This window comes from Lathamus discolor, chromosome 9 (genome assembly GCF_037157495.1).
Source record: "Lathamus discolor isolate bLatDis1 chromosome 9, bLatDis1.hap1, whole genome shotgun sequence".
Taxonomy (NCBI): Eukaryota; Metazoa; Chordata; class Aves; order Psittaciformes; family Psittacidae; genus Lathamus; species Lathamus discolor.
The window spans coordinates 2,490,663-2,500,417 of record NC_088892.1 but is presented as its reverse complement, the minus strand read 5'-3'; the positions used below and the strand labels follow the sequence as shown (position 1 = coordinate 2,500,417).

Genomic DNA, 9,755 nt, shown 5'->3' with positions numbered 1-9,755 from the left:
ATGTACCTTCAGAGCTCATCTAGTCCAACCACCTGCAATGAGCAGGGACATCTTCATCTAAATGAGAGAGCCCAGCCCAAAGAAGGGGCTCACAGGAAGAATCTGGCCATTCCTCCCCACCGAATCCTGGGGACACGATGCAACCTGGCATCGTGTCCCACTGACCAGCTCAGGGAGCAGCCCTGGTGTTGGAAAGAGCAGAATTTTGTATGATAAAACAATTGTATAAAATAGTAGAAATTATTATGTTTGAGAAATTTATAAATTAATAGTGAGGTTTTGTATATTAGAAAATGCTGTGACTTCATGGTTTTGTATCACGGCAGTTCTAATGTTGCAATATATCACAGCTGTCTTGTACCCAATGCTACAAAAACATAGCATAACCAAATATGGTAAAAGGAGTATAAAAGGATTTAGAAAAGTATGTACTGGAGACTATACCCAAGTGGAACCTGTGTATAAGATAGCTGGAAGAGCATACCAGAAAGAAGATAAGAGGGTGCTAACGTTTACACAAGGATTGGAATATACTCAAGTGGGGGAAAGGTGAAAAGGACAACCTGAGGAAGACTTCTTACTTCATCTGAGGAAGACTCTTACTTCATCGGAACGACCACCAGACGACCACCAGAGGGGGCTGCGCAAGCGCAGAAGAGGCTGATGTCGTAATAGATGGATGTGGCAATCCCTAATGCATATGTATTAGTTAAATGTTGTAACCTATGATGAATATGTATTAGCTGTGAAACTTTTAGGATATAAATTGTGGACGCGATGTGACGAGGTTGAAGCCAGATTTGGGCGAGTGCCCCTGGTTTCCCAGCGCTGCAATAAAGCACCTCATATAACCATTCCGGTGGTTATGTGTTTGTTCCTACGCTAACAGTTTTGGCGACCCAGATGGGACCTCGCGGGCATTGCTGAGGCGGATCGAGTTTCGACCCCGCTCCAGCCGGCACCGAGAGATTCTCGGGGAGCTATCGACCGCGACCGACCTCTGCTGCTCACGACGGACCTCTGACACGGTAAGAAAGGTGCTTTATTTAAGTTACAGAACCAGTTTCTAGTAAAAGTATGGTGTATTGACCTTTGGTAAGGTCTGGTAAAAGCCTGCCTGTTATACGCAGCGAAAAGCTGCGTTTGGCTGGGCTAGTAGTAAAGCCTGCCTGTTAGACGCGGTGAAAGCTGCGCTTGGTTGGGGCTAGAGAGCTCTCGGGGTAAAAGCCTAGGCGCCGTCCGTTAGACAGTAGCGAAAGCTCTGCAGGTTCGGCAAACGTGGTTATGGTATTGGTATTTGTGCTGCGGAATCAGCATCTGTCTGTATAAGTTTTGTAATATAGTGGTGTGTGTGTGTGTGTGTGTGAGAGAGGAGCCTGTTTAGAAATCATCTTGTAATTATAAAATGTCGCCAATTCCTAAATCATCTCCTTTAGGTTGTATTTTAAGCCATTGGAAGGAGGGTGGATTTGGGCAGAGTATGCGGAAAAGCAAACTAATTGATTATTGCAATGTATGGTGGACGCAGTATGAATTAGAAGATCAGGAAAAATGGCCTGAAAATGGAACCTTACAATATAATACTATTTTGCAGTTGATGTTATATTGTAAAAGGGAAGGAAAATGGGATGAAGTACCGTATGTGGATCTTTTCTTTATCTCAAGAAACAATGATAAATGGCAGAAATCTTGCGGAATAATGGTTGTTAAAACAAGCAATGCTGAAAATGCAAGGGGTGTGCTGGAGGAAAGGAATGTGTGAAATGCCTTGCCTTAGGGAATAGTTGGAGACATCAAAAGGATGAGGAGGATCTTGACTTGTTAATGGCTCCGCTAGCGACAGATGAGGAAAGGGGGGAGCAGGAGGAAAGTGACAGCGATCTCGAGAGTGAAGAAGAGTGTGAAAATGGAGGAGGTCGAGAGAGAAATTCCCCCGTCACCCCAGTCTCACACAGAACTCGCCGGAGGGGAGGGCGAGAAGGAAACACACAGCTTCAAGCAGCTAGTGCGGTCCTTGCCCCTTTAAGACAGGGGGTTGGAGTTGAAGGACCAGTGTATGTTAAAATACCTTTCTCCCCTGGGGATTTGGTTATATGGAAACAATCGGCAGGAACATATAGAGAAAATCCTGATAAAGTAGCTCGAGTGATAAAGATGATTATGAAAACCCAAAACCCAGACTGGGATAATATACAAGCCTCTATTAGGACAGGACTTATTGAGTAAGCTGGATGCTACGATTGTTTTTTGAAAATGGTGAATTGATAATGCAAATCCCTGAATCCAAAACAGGACAGATTTTAGTCCTTAAAGACAAACCTATTCCACAAATCCCAAAAGAAGTGGAACAGGCTGTAATACCAACAGTTTGGGAAACAGAAATCCCAGGAAAATCAAAAGCAGCTCAACCAATAATAGTGGAGTTAAAAGACGGGGCTAGACCAGTAAGGGTTAAACAATATCCATTGAAGCTAGAAGCAAGATATGGGATCATAAAAACAATTGAGAAATTCTTAAAATATAACATTTTAGAAGAATGCGAATCAGAATATAACACACCAATCTTCCCAATAAAGAAACCAAACAGTGAGTATAGATTGGTGCAAGATTTGAGGGCAATAAATGAAATAACAAAAGATATCCACCCGGTGGTGGAAAACCCATATACATTGCTAACATCTGTGAAGGAAAAATATAAATGGTTTACGGTGATTGATTTAAAAGATGCCTTCTTCTGCATTCCCCTTGACAAAAGTAGCAGGAAACTATTTGCGTTTGAATGGGAAAATCCACAGAATGGACAGAAAACACAACTGACATGGACCAGACTTCCACAAGGATTCAAAAACAGTCCGACCCTATTTGGAAACCAACTAGCCAAAGAGTTGGAAACATGGACTACCCAAGGAAAGATACAGGTACCGAGATCACAATACCTTTTGCTACAATATGTAGATGACATTTTTATTGCAACAGAACAAAAATCTCTGTGCATAAAAGTGACAATTGAAATTTTGAATCAGCTAGGCTTGAATGGTTATAAAGTCTCAAAAGAAAAGGGACAAATTGCATGCATGACTGTGTTGTATCTGGGATGTGAAATTTCACAAGGACAACGAAAGCTGGGAATAAATCGCATAGAGGCAATCTGTGCTATCCCAGAACCACGAAACTTGCATGAGCTAAGAATATTTTTGGGTGGAAATTAACCCTGGGAAAACACATTGATGTATTTGTGCCACATATGGTAACCACTGTTCTGGAACAAAAAGGGGGGCATTGGTTGTCCCCTAGCCGGATGATGAAATATCAGGCAATCCTAATGGAACAGGATGATATAAGCTTGAAAACTACTAACCTGTTAAACCCAGCAGCTTTTCTAGGAACAGACCTAGAAGAAGGAACCCTCAAACATGATTGTGTAGAAATCATTGAACATACATATGCAACCAGAGCAGACTTGAAGGATGCACCTCTAGAACAACCGGACTGGGAACTCTTTACAGATGGCAGCAGCTTTGTGGAGAACGGGACACGATACGCAGGATATGCTGTGACAACTCAGCAAAAGGTAATCGAAGGAACGTCAGCCCAAAAAGCAGAATTGATAGCTCTTACAAGAGCATTAGAGCTGAGCAACGACAAAAAGGTAAATATATGGACAGACTCAAAATATGCATTTGGTGTAGTACATATTCAGGGAGCATTATGGAAAGAACGAGGACTTTTGTCTTCACAAGGGACTAACATAAAATATCAGAAAGAAATTTTAGAATTAATAATTGCTGTGCAAAGACCTAAACAAGTAGCCATCATGCATTGCAAGGCACATCAAGGAGGAACTTCAAAGGTATCTGAAGGAAATATACTAGCAGATCGGACAGCCCGCCAAGTAGCCCGGGAGGTGTGGAATATGATGGCTTTAATACCTCTGAAGGTAAGCCCACTCCACACCTATCTTTCACAAAGCCCAAACTATTCAACAGAAGATAAAATTAGCAGGACTCTTAAAGGCCCAAAAGAATTCTGAAGGGTGGTATGTAACAACAACAGGACAAGTAATAGTGCCACCTGCAATAATGCGAAAGATTCTACAAACTGAACATCAAAAATGTCATTGGGGTGCAGAAGCATTGGTAACTTATCTAAAACGAGGAATAATTTCCACACAGATGTTAACTATGGCAAAATCAGTGGGATCAAAATGTGAAATGTGTTTGAAAAACAATCCAGTAGTAAAAAGACAAATTGAGATGGGAAGAATTAGGATAGGAATGGAACCAGGAGATTATTGGCAGGTTGATTTTGCAGAACTACCAAAGGTACAAGGGTACAAATATCTATTAGTAGGGGTTGACACTTTTTCTGGATGGCCAGAGGCCTTTCCCTGTCGCACCAATCAGGCAAAAGAAGTAGTGAAATGGTTGCTTAGAGAAATCATCCCGCGATTTGGAGTCCCTTTAGGTATATCATCAGATAGGGGTCCACATTTTATTGCAACCGTAGTACAAGAAGTTAGTAAGCTATTAGGAATATTATGGAACTTACACACTCCTTAGAGGCCCCAATCTAGTGGACAGGTAGAAAAGATGTTTTGACACAACTTAAAGCAGGATGCCATTCTGATTTGCAAGTTCACAGATACCATTCTGACAGGACCAATGCCAACAAAGAAAGGATTCAGAGATTTGAATTTAGAATTGCAGGCAACAACCAAAATGACCTTGCAGAACAGAATGGCATTAGACATGTTGTTACTTAAGGAACATGGTGTTTGTGGATATTTAAAAGATAGAGTAGATCACTGCTGTATTCACATTCCTAATGTGACTGCAGATATAGAACATGACATCTCCCAACTAAACAGCATTGAACAAGAAATAGAAAAAGAAAAGGAATATATTGAACAAAATTGGGTTGGAGCACTGTTTGATGGTTTGGGCCTTCACCTCACGGGATGGGTTCGTTCCCTCGTGCAGACCATAATCATGGTACTAATTGTATTTCTGATAATCTACCTAATGTATCTGTGTATCCGAAAGGAAATAGCCAGGAACAACACATGGACTCATCAAATTATAGGAGCAGTGACCAGAGACCACTCAAAATATCTGACACCCCCTCCTACTTATTAGGAAACAGCTATCTAAAGGAATGAAAATACTTACTTAAATAAGTGAAGTATTTTCAAAGGGGGGAAATGTTGGAAAGAGCAGAATTTTGTATGATAAAACAATTGTATAAAATAGTAGAAATTATTATGTTTGAGAAATTTATAAATTAATAGTGAGGTTTTGTATATTAGAAAATGCTGTGACTTCATGGTTTTGTATCACGGCAGTTCTAATGTTGCAATATATCACAGCTGTCTTGTACCCAATGCTACAAAAACATAGCATAACCAAATATGGTAAAAGGAGTATAAAAGGATTTAGAAAAGTATGTACTGGAGACTATACCCAAGTGGAACCTGTGTATAAGATAGCTGGAAGAGCATACCAGAAAGAAGATAAGAGGGTGCTAACGTTTACACAAGGACTGGAATATACTCAAGTGGGGGAAAGGTGAAAAGGACAACCTGAAGAAGACTTCTTACTTCATCTGAGGAAGACTCTTACTTCATCGGAACGACCACCAGAGGGGGCTGCGCAAGAGCAGAAGAGGCTGATGTCGTAATAGATGGATGTGGCAATCCCTAATGCATATGTATTAGTTAAATGTTGTAACCTATGATGAATATGTATTAACTGTGAAACTTTTAGGATATAAATTGTGGACGCGATGTGACGAGGTTGAAGCCAGATTTGGGCAAGTGCCCCTGGTTTCCCAGCGCTGCAATAAAGCACCTCATATAACCATTCCGGTGGTTATGTGTTTATTCTTACGCTAACACTGGGACAAACACATCTTCTTTGGGATGCAGTGGTGGGTCCTGTGGCTGATCCATGCTGTGTGAGGAGAAGCAGGGATTTGGGACTGGATGAGCTTTAAGGTCCTTTCCAGTACAAACCAGGCTGGGATTCTCTGATTCTCCTGAATGAACAAACACCAGGACACTCTCTGAGCTGAACGTCTTCCTGCCAGCGACCCGAAGCAGTTGGAACCCACACAGAGTCTCGGAAGTGTGGTGTGATGGGGAAAAACCCCCTCGGCACAGCTGAAATAGCAAGGCCAGAGCCTGAGAGCACGGGGGGGGGGGGGGGGGGGTGGGGGGGGGGGGGTATGGAGAGGGCGGGGAGAGGCAGCGAGGGCTTCCTGAGCCGCAATGACTCCACATCCCAGGGGGCTGATCACGCAGCCACCGCGTGCTGGAAACCAAGAGCCGCTCCGTAAACCAGGCCGGGCTGCGGGCTGCCTTAAAGGAACAGCTCCGGGAAGCCGAGATCCGGCACTAGAGCTCTGTCCCGGAGGTGGAGAAGGGCCTGGCTCCGGAGGGTCCAGCCTGGACCAAACCCGGCACGTCCTGTCACTGCTGTGAACCACGGGACAACAAACACGGTCAAATCACAGCCTCCCTTCCTGAGGCAAAGCTGAAGCGGATCCAAGGGACGGGCTGGAAACTCCCAGACACACAATTCACCCCCCCCCCCAGCCCAGCCCCTTGCTGGCAGCACTGGCAGAACCCCGCAAACTCCTTCCCCTAAACTTGCTCCACACCGCAGTGTTCAGGACACCCGGGCCCAGGCTGGGTGAGCCAGCGCTGCCAGGGCACGGACCTGGAAACACTGGAAGTGAAACCAGCTCCTGGGCCGGAGCAGGAGGGCTTGGTTTTCCCAGCTGGCTCCCTCCCAGGTTTCTGTTCACAGCTTGGCTCCAGCGCTGCCCTGACTCACAGCCCGGCTGCTGGGCAAACCTCCCAGCAGGCACCAGCAGCAGCTCCAGCTCTGCTCTGCTCCCCAGCACAGCCCATAGAATCATAGAATAGTTAGGGTTGGAAAGGACCTCAAGATCATCCAGTTCCAACCCCCCTGCCATGGGCAGGGACACCTCACACTAAACCATCCCACACAAGGCTTCATCCAACCTGGCCTTGAACACTGCCAGGGATGGAGCACTCACAACCTCCCTGGGCAACCTTTGTTGTGTTCAAAGATGCATTTAAAATTTGATGCTTAAAGTGCCACATCACCTGAATTATTATTGGAGCTCAGACTGCTTTGATATATTCTTTTCTAGAATACTGAAACATAATATATAATGAATAATATCCTCACAGCCACGGTCATACTCGGGTTCGTTACTCCAGTGCCTTTTGCTTCCCACCGAGGCCCTCTGTAATGAGTAAGAGCAGTTGCGTGTTAGTGCAGAATGTGTCCCTGCCCCATCCCATGCAGCAGCACATCCACAGTAGTATCACAGAACCACAGGCTGGTTTGTGTTGGGAAGGACCTTAAAGCTCATCCACTTCAAACCCCCTGCCACGGGCAGGGACACCTTCCACTGGAGCAGCTTGCTACAAGCCCCTGTGTCCAACCTGGCCTTGAGCACTGCCAGGGATGGGGCAGCCACAGCTCCTCTGGGCACCCTGTGCCAGCGCCTCAACACCCTCACAGGGAAGAGCTTCTGCCTAAGAGCTCATCTCAGTCTCCCCTTGGGCAGGTTAAAGCCATTCCCCTTGGCCTGTCACTACCTGCCCTTGTGTTGCTCCAGATCAGACAGAAGTGCCCTTGTGTTGCTCCAGATCAGACAGAAGAGGAGGCAGGACCTGCTTGAGCCTCTGGTATGCTGTTCTCTGCACACAGGCAGCTTGGAGAATGGGGCCCTCACATGTACAGATGGGTAGGGGACCAGCTCTCAGCCCCCATAGTTCTCCAAGTGCCACCTCCTGGGGAAGGACCCCCAAACAGCTTCATCCTTCTCCTCCTCATCTGCCTTGTGCCCCAATTGTGGTGAGGAGCTTGGCAGTGCTGCAGGGACAAGGGCACCACCTGCAAGGAAGAGCAGGAATGTGTAAGCAGAAAAGCAGGAGTGGAAAGATGCTGGAGAGGTTTGCTTTAGTGCTCCTGACCTGGCAACTGAGGAAAAGGACAATTCTGTCCCCCTACCCATGCCCAAGGCAATTAGGGACCTGAGGGGGACTTGCTGCTTCCTCCCAGCCTCACAAAGATATCAGTAAAAAGATAATCTGGACCTGGACCTGCTCTTCCCTTTTAATTTTTGCCTGGAATAGTTGCCTCCTCCTGCATCCTGGGGCTCCATACGGGAAACAGGTCTGCACGAAGCCAGGGGAGGCACCAGGATTCCATGAAAGAGGCAGTGCCGGCCCTGGCATGCAGGATATGGAGTAGGATGAGTTCCTCTTGGAAAAGAATTTAAAAGCCCTGCATTCAGTAAGAGCACTGATAAAGTAAGGCACTGATGTAGCTGCATATTCCAACTAGCTCTCCCTGTTCCCCAGGTCAGGAGTCCCTGGACAACAGACACTCTGCAAGACCCAGCTCAGAAAGAGCAGTCTTAATCCTGCCCCAGTGTTATGACTGAAATACCCCAGAAGGTTTTAAGGACCAAAGCTGGGCCTGGCAGGGGTTTGGTTCACAGCCTGGCCGAGAGAAAGCAGCTCCCTGCTCCGGGCTGGGGCAGCCGCATTTCCCACACCCTGTCCCAGGAGAGGAGGGAACAGTTCTGGAAGGGACGGAGTCTTGTGGGTTTTATCAACAGCTCATTTCCTTGCAGAGGCAAAAGCACTAAAAGCCACAGACTCACCTGACTGCAGAGCAGGTATTTCTCCAGCCTTTCTGTTTGCTTTCCAAACAACTCAGTGTTTCTGTTCCGGAGTGCCTGGGTGCTCTGCAGGACAGAGCGCTGTGGGGTCAGCAGGCAGACGGGACAGTTGCCCTGCTCCCAGCAGGGGTGGGTTCTTGAGCCCAGAAGCCCTCCGTGTGCTGGGCTGCATCCCCAGAGTGTGAGCAGCAGGTTGAGGGAAGGGATTCTGCCCTTGTGCTGTGCTCTAGGGAGCCCCACTACTGCTGTCCTGATCCAGCTCTGGAGGCAGCAACACAAGAGGGACGTGGAGCTGCTGGAGTGAGTCCAGAAGAGTCCATGGAGATGCTGCGAGGGCTGGAGCAGCTCTGCCCTGGAGACAGGCTGAGAGAGCTGGGCTGGGTCAGCCTGGAGAAGAGAAGGCTCCTGAAGGGGAGACCTGAGAGCAGCTCCAGTGCCTAAAGGGGCTGCAGGAAACCTGGAGAGGAGCTTTGGACAAGGGCCTGTAGGGACAGGACAAGGGGAATGGCTTGAACCTGCCCGAGGGGAGACTGAGCTGAGCTCTTAGGCAGAAGCTCTTCCCTGTGAGAGTGGTGGGACACTGGCACAGGGCACCCAGAGAAGCTGTGGCTGCCCCATCCCTGGCAGTGTTCAAGGCCGGGTTGGATGAAGCTTGGAGCAAGCTGCTCCAGTGGAAGGGGTCCGTGCCCATGGCAGGGGGTTGGAGCTGGAGGAGTTTTAAAGTTCTTTCCAACTCAAACCAGTCCATGATTCTCTGATTCTATATCCCCCCTGGGCAAGGCCTGCGATGATGCTCAGCAGCAGTTGCCCCCTTCCTGCAAACTTTTACCTATCGGCGCTCCCAGGGGTGCCCAACCGAGCCTCGGCCAGACCTGCTGCCCCGCAGGGACACGCGGCCCATCACCGTGTCGAGCCCGGTCGTGTCGTATCGTGTCCCCGTCCCGAGACCCCCGGTCTCGCTGCCGGGAGCCGTCTGTCCGCACACCAAGAACCGCCCCCACAGATCCCGATGCTCCGGGAGGTGTCTGCGGTGT

At 47.5% G+C, this 9,755-nt stretch overlaps 2 long non-coding RNA genes across 2 annotated transcripts; one reads left to right on the top strand and one right to left on the bottom strand.

The window, feature by feature from the left end:
* Positions 1 to 192: 192 nt before the first annotated feature.
* On the top strand, positions 193 to 5,858 carry LOC136019300 (uncharacterized). Its single transcript, XR_010614807.1, has 2 exons — positions 193 to 1,028; positions 2,759 to 5,858. It is a non-coding gene; the product is annotated as an uncharacterized LOC136019300 (long non-coding RNA).
* Positions 5,831 to 9,707, bottom strand: LOC136019301 (uncharacterized). Its single transcript, XR_010614808.1, has 3 exons — positions 9,551 to 9,707; positions 7,215 to 7,272; positions 5,831 to 6,033 (listed from the first exon to the last, which is right to left on the bottom strand). It is a non-coding gene; the product is annotated as an uncharacterized LOC136019301 (long non-coding RNA).
* Positions 9,708 to 9,755: the final 48 nt, after the last annotated feature.